The sequence below is a fragment of the Arachis duranensis genome, chromosome 6, assembly GCF_000817695.3.
Source record: "Arachis duranensis cultivar V14167 chromosome 6, aradu.V14167.gnm2.J7QH, whole genome shotgun sequence".
Taxonomy (NCBI): Eukaryota; Viridiplantae; Streptophyta; class Magnoliopsida; order Fabales; family Fabaceae; genus Arachis; species Arachis duranensis.
In genome coordinates this window covers 80,654,420-80,662,439 of record NC_029777.3, presented here as the reverse complement: position 1 = coordinate 80,662,439, position 8,020 = coordinate 80,654,420, and the positions used below count along the sequence as shown (strand labels likewise).

General features: G+C 40.2%; 1 pseudogene; it reads left to right on the top strand.

Moving 5' to 3' along the window:
- The first annotated feature begins 7,093 nt into the window (after positions 1–7,093).
- The window catches only part of LOC127748493 (zinc finger BED domain-containing protein RICESLEEPER 2-like), a 52,654-nt pseudogene continuing 51,727 nt past the window's right edge, over positions 7,094–8,020 (top strand).

Genomic DNA, 8,020 nt, shown 5'->3' with positions numbered 1-8,020 from the left:
CTACAATTTAATTTCCCTTGCTTAAATTCTGAATTTCCAGTCCTCAACTCCCTTTTTCCATTCAAGCAATTTATATTTCTTGCACTTTAAGTTACTGCAATTTATATTTCTTGCATTTTAAGTTTCAATCATTTAATTTCTTGTTCTTTAAGATTCAGCACCTTTACTTTCAGTTCTCTTTAAATTCTGCAATTCATCCCTCTCCCTTTACATTTCCTGCTATTTACTTACTGTTGAATACAAAATCACTCAACCAATAAATGATTCGCTTGACTAAATCAACCACTGAACTAAAATTGCTCAATCCTTCAATCCCTGTGGGATCGACCTCACTCCCGTGAGTTTTATTACTTGATGCGACCCGGTACACTTGCCAGTGAGTTTTGTGTTGGATCGTTTTCCACACATCAACTGCCAGCTTGTGGCTCATTAGTTCGGGATCTATGCCTGGCACGTCGGCAGCTTTCCATGCAAAGAGATCAACATTATCTCGTAGAAACTGTATTAGTGATTCTTTTGCGTCTCCTTTCAGGATCGTGCCAATATTAGTTGTTTTGTCTGAGGTATCTCCGATCTGGACTCTTTCTATTTCTCCTTCGGATCATGGGCGGAGCTCTTCTCGTCTCTAATCTCCACCGAGTTCGATTGTGTGGAACTCTCCTCCTTCGCCTCAGAGATTTAGACTTTCGTTATAACAGCGACGCACCATCTTTTGATCTGCTTTTATTGTAGCTATCCCTTCTGTAGTTGGGAGTTTCATACATAGATGTGGAGTTAAAACTATTGCTGCGAGTTGATTTAACGTTGTCCGACCTATTAAGGCATTGTAGGCTGAGCTTACGTCGACCACGATATAGTCTATCTTAAGTGTCTTGGATTGGTTCCCCTTTCCAAAGGTTGTGTGTAACGATACGTATCCTAGTGGCTGTACTGGGGTATCCCCAAGTCCGAACAGGCTGTTCGGGTATGCTCTTAGCTCTTTTTCCTCTAAGCCGAGCTTATCGAAGGCAGTTTTGAATAGAATGTCGGCGGAGCTTCCTTGGTCAATTAATGTACAGTGGAGGTTGGCGTTTGCCAATATGATTGTGATGACCATAGGGTCGTCGTGTCCCAGGATGATTCCGGATGCATCTTCTTTGGTAAACGTGATTGCTGGGATATCTGGTGCCTCTTTCTTTCCTTCGACATGGTATACTTCTTTGAGGTGTCGCTTGCGAGATGATTTAGAGATTCCTCCTCCAGCAAATCCACCGTGTATTATGTGAACGTGTCTCTCCGGTGTGCGGGGTGATCGTTCAGATCGTCTGGCATCTTCATCCATTCTTCTTCTTTTTGGTTCTTCGTCCCGATTGGCCAGGAACCGATCTAATCTTCCTTCCCTAACTAATTTCTCTATGACGTTTTTCAATTCAAAGCATTCGTTGGTGGAATGTCCTCGGACTCGATGATACTCACAGTATTCGCTTCGATTTTCTCCTCCTCTTTTGCCTTTTAGTGGCCAAGCAGGGGGTATTTTTTCCGTATGGCAGACTTCTTTGTAAATATCTACCAAGGATACCCTAAGAGGGGTGTAGTTATGATATTTTTTATTTTTTCTCCGAAGCGATCTTCTTTTTTCTTGGCTTCTTTATCTTTATCTCGGTAGGCAGAACCGAACCTCAAGGTTTCCCCAAGTCGAGAATTCTCCTCCATGTTGATGTACTTCTGCGCCCGTTCTTGTACTTCGTCTAGGGATGTCGGGTACCTCTTTGATATAGATTGGTTAAATGGTCCTTCTCGTAGGCCATTTATGAGGCCCATGATGGCAGCTTCTGTTGGTAGACTTTGTATGTCCATGCATGTTTTGTTGAATCTTTTCATGTAGTTACGAAGACTCTCCTGATCTCCTTGCTTGATCCCTAGTAGGCTGGGTGCATGTTTGGCTTTGTCCTTTTATATGGAAAATCGGGCCAGGAATTTTTTGGCCAGGTCGTCGAAACTTGAGATGGATTTTGGAGGTAAGTTGTCGAACCATCTAATGGCTGTCTTGGTAAGAGTTGTTGGAAAGGCTTTGCAGTGAACTGCATCTGAGGCGTCAGTGAGGTACATTCTACTTCTGAAGTTGCTGAGATGGTGGTTAGGATCCGAGGTGCCGTCATATAGAGTCATATCTAGAAGTTTGAAATCTTTTGGGATTTTGGTCTTCATAATTTCCCTGGTGAATGGATCTTGATCTTTTTGAGAGCTATCCTCTGTGGAGGGTCGAGTAGCTTTAGTTTTGAGATCAGCTTCGAGTTTCATAAGCTTATCTTCTAATTCTCGACGCCGCCTTATCTCTCAATGTAGATATTTTATTTTTCGCGTTAATGTTGGGCTTCTTTCTCAAGTTGCTTTAATCGATTTTGAAGTGCTTCTACCGCCCCTGGATTTGATGAATTTTTGTCTTCATTGGATTTCGGAGTATCTTTAAGTATAGTATCTGTGTTCTTATGCGGTGTTCTATCTTCCAAACCTGAGTCGTGGTCGTTGTCATGGTTGTCCGTCATGGTGTTGGGATGACTTCTAGGCTCCCCGGCAACGGCGCCAATGTTCCGAAGGTTACTTGAAACTTGGAGGTCGATCTTGGATGAGATCTTCTGTGCTGGTCGGAGCCGTCGCGTCTGACTTGTTAGATTGGCTGCACTACTGATCCTTCGTCTCCGGAGGGTGGGGGTACCTGCAAGGGACTCCGATGCTTAAGTTAGCAAGGGTATTAAGCAGGTATTAAGTAGAATCAGAGTATGAGTTATACCTGGGTGCTCCAGTGTATTTATAGTTGCGAGATGTGACCTTCTGTGGATAAGATAAGTTAGTTATCTTATCTTCTCTTATCTTTTGTTTGAGGTCAGCTTATCTTCCATGGAACCGCCCTTGTCTCTATCGGCTTGGGCTGCCTTTGGATCTGGGCCATATTCCTTGATTTGGGCCCTTCTTTGGGCTTTTCCTATCGCTTTGGCCGACTTCTTCGTAAAGAAGTCGGTCCGCATGACCTAAAGAGGTCGGTCGCTTTGTTACTGAACATCCTGACTCGGTCATCTCGACCCAGGGTATGAACAATAATGCATGTGAATTGTATATGATGGTGATTGGAATGTATAAAGGTTGAATTAAAGTTGACATTGTATTTGATATGGATATTTGATGATGTATATTGAATATTATGGAATTGGAAGTTTTGGATTGGAATTTAATGAAAATAGAGAATTAGTAAGATGATGAATGTGTATTGTATATTATTGAACTTGGAATATTGAGTTGAGAGTTATGAAGGATGCTGAATTGGTAAGGGTTTGGGTTGATTTTAAAAGGGATTGAAATTGGTATGTTTTGAAAATGGAGGTCTTGTAAAGTTTTACAAAAACTATGATTTTGACCAACTTTGGCAGAGCATAACTTGATCTCCAGACCTCCATTTTGTATTAAACTGATTTAGAAAGAAAATTGGTTCGAGATGTTTACGTCGTTTGAAGAACAGAGAAAAAATATTTTAAAATAAAGAAGTTATGCTCGATCAAAGTTTGGTGTACAAAGCTGAAAATTCTAGACTTAGCAGCTTTTTGAAACTTCTGCTATACATGCGTACGCGGACCCCATCATACGCGGATGTGCATTTCTGTTTGGCATGCATGCGTACGCGGGCATGTACTGCGTACGCAGCATGGGCAAAAGGAACCCTCGCGTACGTGGAAATGTGGATTCATACGCGAGCGTTCGATTCTGTCCAACGCACCTGCGTACGCGAACGAGGGAATGCATATGCATAGTGGGAAAAATTGCACTCCTGCGTGTGTGTGACATGGTTCGCTTACGCGGATCCCTGTTTTCCTCCAAATTTTGATTTTTGATTTCTAAGGCATTCCTCCAGCTTTCAAAACCTTATGTTCTCTTGTTTAAAGCCTGGTAGGTGGATTGTGGGTAATGAAGTATAGTGAGGACTGTGAGGAAGATAACTTGTGGATAAAGTAAGGTGGGAATTAGTGATGAACCATGACTAATGGTGATTATTTGAGTTGTTGATAATGTTGGTGGAAGTGTTGTTTACATTTCGAGCTGAATGGCTGTTTTTGAGAATGAATTATGGCTGGTTTTGGATTATGTTATGAGTCAGAGGGCTGTGCTAAATATTGAATTATGACTGAGTATGAATATGTATATGATTATTGATTGATAATATGATTTGATGCACTTTCAAATATCTGAGATACGAGTTTCTCTTGGTGAAAGCAATGGCTAGCCACCACGTGCTCCAGGTTGAGACTCGATACTCTGCTGACCCTATGTCATAAGTGTGGTCGGACACTGTGAAAGTTCTGGATGAGCTCGCCCCCATGAATAAACACCAGTGTGGGTGTTATATGATTATGATTGGGAATTACTCAAGTTGGGGATGCACGACAGAAGGATAGTCCAATAATTATGCTGACTTGTCGGGTTGGCTTTATAACCAACAGATGAGACTCATCAGCCAATAGGACAGGCATGCATCATATGCATCTATATGTTTGTTTGGTGTGTTTTGTTTGGAATGCCTAATTAATTGCATAATTACTTGCTACTTGTTTATCTATTGTATATGTTCCTACCTGTCATTTTCTTCTATGTAATAAATGTGTTTGTAACAATTGATTTCGGTGGCGGTTAGGAGGCTCGGAGGATTTGAAAAGGAGAATTTTAGATAGACTGAAGACCCTTAGCTAGTTGCCTATTTTATTTCAAGGCTTAGTTACGTTTATAAGATTTAATTGTATGTAGGAAGTTCTAGGATTTCCTTCGGCTTTTGATGAGTCCATATTTTCTGATATATTTTGACTCAATTTGGATGGATTTTATCACATAAACTCACATTAAAGCACCAAAATAGCATATTTTTGTGATTTCTCCTCAATTTGGACTTAAAAGTGAAAACATGTATTTTTGTGCTTAAATTGAGTAATTTAATTCCACTTTTATGCCATTCGATGACGTGATATGTTTTGTGAGTGATTTCAGGTCATCTAGGCAAGATTGGCTAAGAAAAATGGAAGAAAGCATGTAGAAGGGAGAACACATGAAGAAAACAAGGAAAAGCACACACAGCGAAGTGTGCGTGCGCACAAGCAAGCATGCGTGTGCACAAGAAGAGATTTGCATGTGTGCGTGCGCACGACAACCTGTGCGTACGCACATGTCAACATTCAGCCAAGTGTACGTACGCACAGGTCCCTGCACGTGATTTCATTAATGAAAAATATGCTGCACGATTTGTGAAGGCTTTTGGCCCATTTTGGAAGGCTTGAAGGTTGAATATTGATGCTATATCAAGGGAAATTCAACACTTATGAAGGCATTAGCTTAGGAGGCCTCAATTTGGACATTTTTCATAGTATTAGGAGTAGGAGTAGGAGTAGTGTAGAAATGCTCTCTTAGGGTTTCATTTCCATCTCCATTGTAGAATTTTATAGCAAGCTTTGATTTTGGATTTAGCTTATCTTTTGTAAGTACTCTTTAATTTCTCTTTAATTACATCACTTTTGCTTCTATTTCTCTTTGGTTTAAGTTACTTGTTAATATTTGCATTTTTGAGTACTTGAAGTTTTGATGGATGAATTTTATGTTTTATGCTTTATACATGCTTGATTACTTGTTTATAGTTGGTTTTGTGAATATTTGGTTATAGCTTTTATTTGTCTTTGCAATTTTCCATGTTTTATTTTTATGCCCATAAGGTATTTGTGAAAATGTCAATTATGAGTTTTAAGTAGATTTTGACACCTTGCCTCGAGGTTTGAGTTCCTAGGATGCTAAAGTCATAATGTCCGACATTTAGTGATAAGTCTTGGGTAGTTAGTTGACTCTTGTTTAAATTAAAGCTAGCTTTTTATCAACTAGTTTGGTAAGTTGGTTAGGACTTATGGATTAAGGTCAAGTATACTTGCTTGACTTACTCCTCGATGTTTGGGGTTAACTAAGCGAGATTAACTCAAGAGAATTACCATAGTTGTGGTTATGGCGATGATAGGATTCCTTGGATCCTCATTTTCCCAAGTCAAGACTTCCTTATACACTCATAGCATTCTCACTAGTTTTGATCTTGTTTTCCTTTTTACTTGCATTCATTCTAATTCTGATCATTCCTTAGTTCCTTTATTTGTTAAGTTCTTTTAATCTTTAGTTCTTTGATTTCCAAAGCCCCCATTTTCTTCTAACAACCGAAAGCATATAACACTTCAATTGCATTCCTAGGGAGAACGACCCGAGGTTGAATTACTCTTGATCTCGGTTACTTTAATTTGAATTTAACATTTGATCATAAGAGTACATTATTGGTTTCGCCTATGCTACTAACAAATTGATTCTTGTTTTGATTGATTCGAAACCGGCAGACACTCTCAATGTTGTCAAATTTGGCGCCGTTGCCGGGAATTGCAATTGAGTGCTATCTTTTGGTTTTTGTAAATATGTCCATAGTGTGAATATCTTACTTTTTGGTTATTTGGTTGTTTTTGTTAATATTTGGGTGTTTAATTTTCTTATTTGTTAATGTCTTTTGCTTTTATTTCTTGCTTTCTTTTTGAGATATCACCCTTGTTGTTTGGAACTTGGTTGTGATTGTTTTGTAGGGTATGATGAATTCAAGTTGGGATTGTATTAAGGAATGGGAGAAGCGATGGAGGGAGGAGCAATCTTTCCCATACTACAAGGAGCCAAATCCTCCCCCAAGCCCTCCCCAATGTGAATACCAAACCCAAGGATATGAGAGATACCCCATACACAACCCCCAACCACCAAACCTTCAAGCACCATACCATATACCTCCGTAGAACCAAAATGTCTATACACCTTGTTACCAACCATATGAACCATCACTCCCTTATACATCACCTCAATATCCCCACCCACATGAACTACTTCCCACATATACAACCTTTCTCCCAACCTTTGAAACTTCTTTTCCACCTAAATGTGAAGTTTTCCAACCCTTTCCCCAAGAAGAACAAGACATTCAAGCATTCTTCCAAGAGCAAGAAGGATTCAGAAGGAAGCAAGGGGAGTTCATGGCTACCATAGCCGAAGCGGTAAACTGCCTAGTCTCACTATGCTCAAGCAATCAAGACGTTTCCCTCAAGGGAAATGTGTAGGAGCATCAAAAGAGCATAGAGAGGAGGAAAACATGGACCCTCAAGGGAAAGAAGAAGAGCTAGGACAAGAATTACAACAAGAGGAGGAAGGTAAAACTAGTGAACCGGAAGAGGTAAATGGAGAATTGAAGGAGTTTGATCAAGAAGTGGATTGCATCATCAATGATTTTTTGCCACCTTGATCAACCCCCTCAATGATCTTGAGGAACCCTTCTAGTGCACGAAATTGTGATCATCAATGGCACCATCAACATGGTATGCACAATTGCAATCTCAACTCTTTATCACAACTTCGCACAACTAACCAGCAAGTGCACTGGGTCGTCCAAGTAATAAACCTTACGCGAGTAAGGGTCGATCCCACGGAGATTGTTGGTATGAAGCAAGCTATAGTCATCTTGTAAATCTCAGTCAGGCAGATTCAAATGGTTATGAATGATTTATGAATAAAGCATAAAATAAAGATAGAGATACTTATGTAATTCATTGGTGAGAATTTCAGATAAGCGTATGGAGATGCTTTGTCCCTTCCGTCTCTCTGCTTTCCTACTGTCTTCATCCAATTCTTCTTACTTCTTTCCATGGCAAGCTGTATATTAGGCATCATCGTTGTCAATGGCTATAGTCCCGTCCTCTCAGTAAAAATGTTCAACGCGCTCTGTCACAGCACGGCTATTCAGCTGTCGGTTCTCGATCATGTCGGAATAGAATCCAGTGATTCTTTTGCGTCTGTCACTAACGCCCCACAATCGCGAGTTTGAAGCTCATCACAGTCATTCAATCCCCGAATCCTACTCAGAATACCACAGACAAGGTTTAGACCTTTCGGATTCTCTTGAATGCCGCCATCAATTCTAGCTTATACCACGAAGATTCCGATTAAG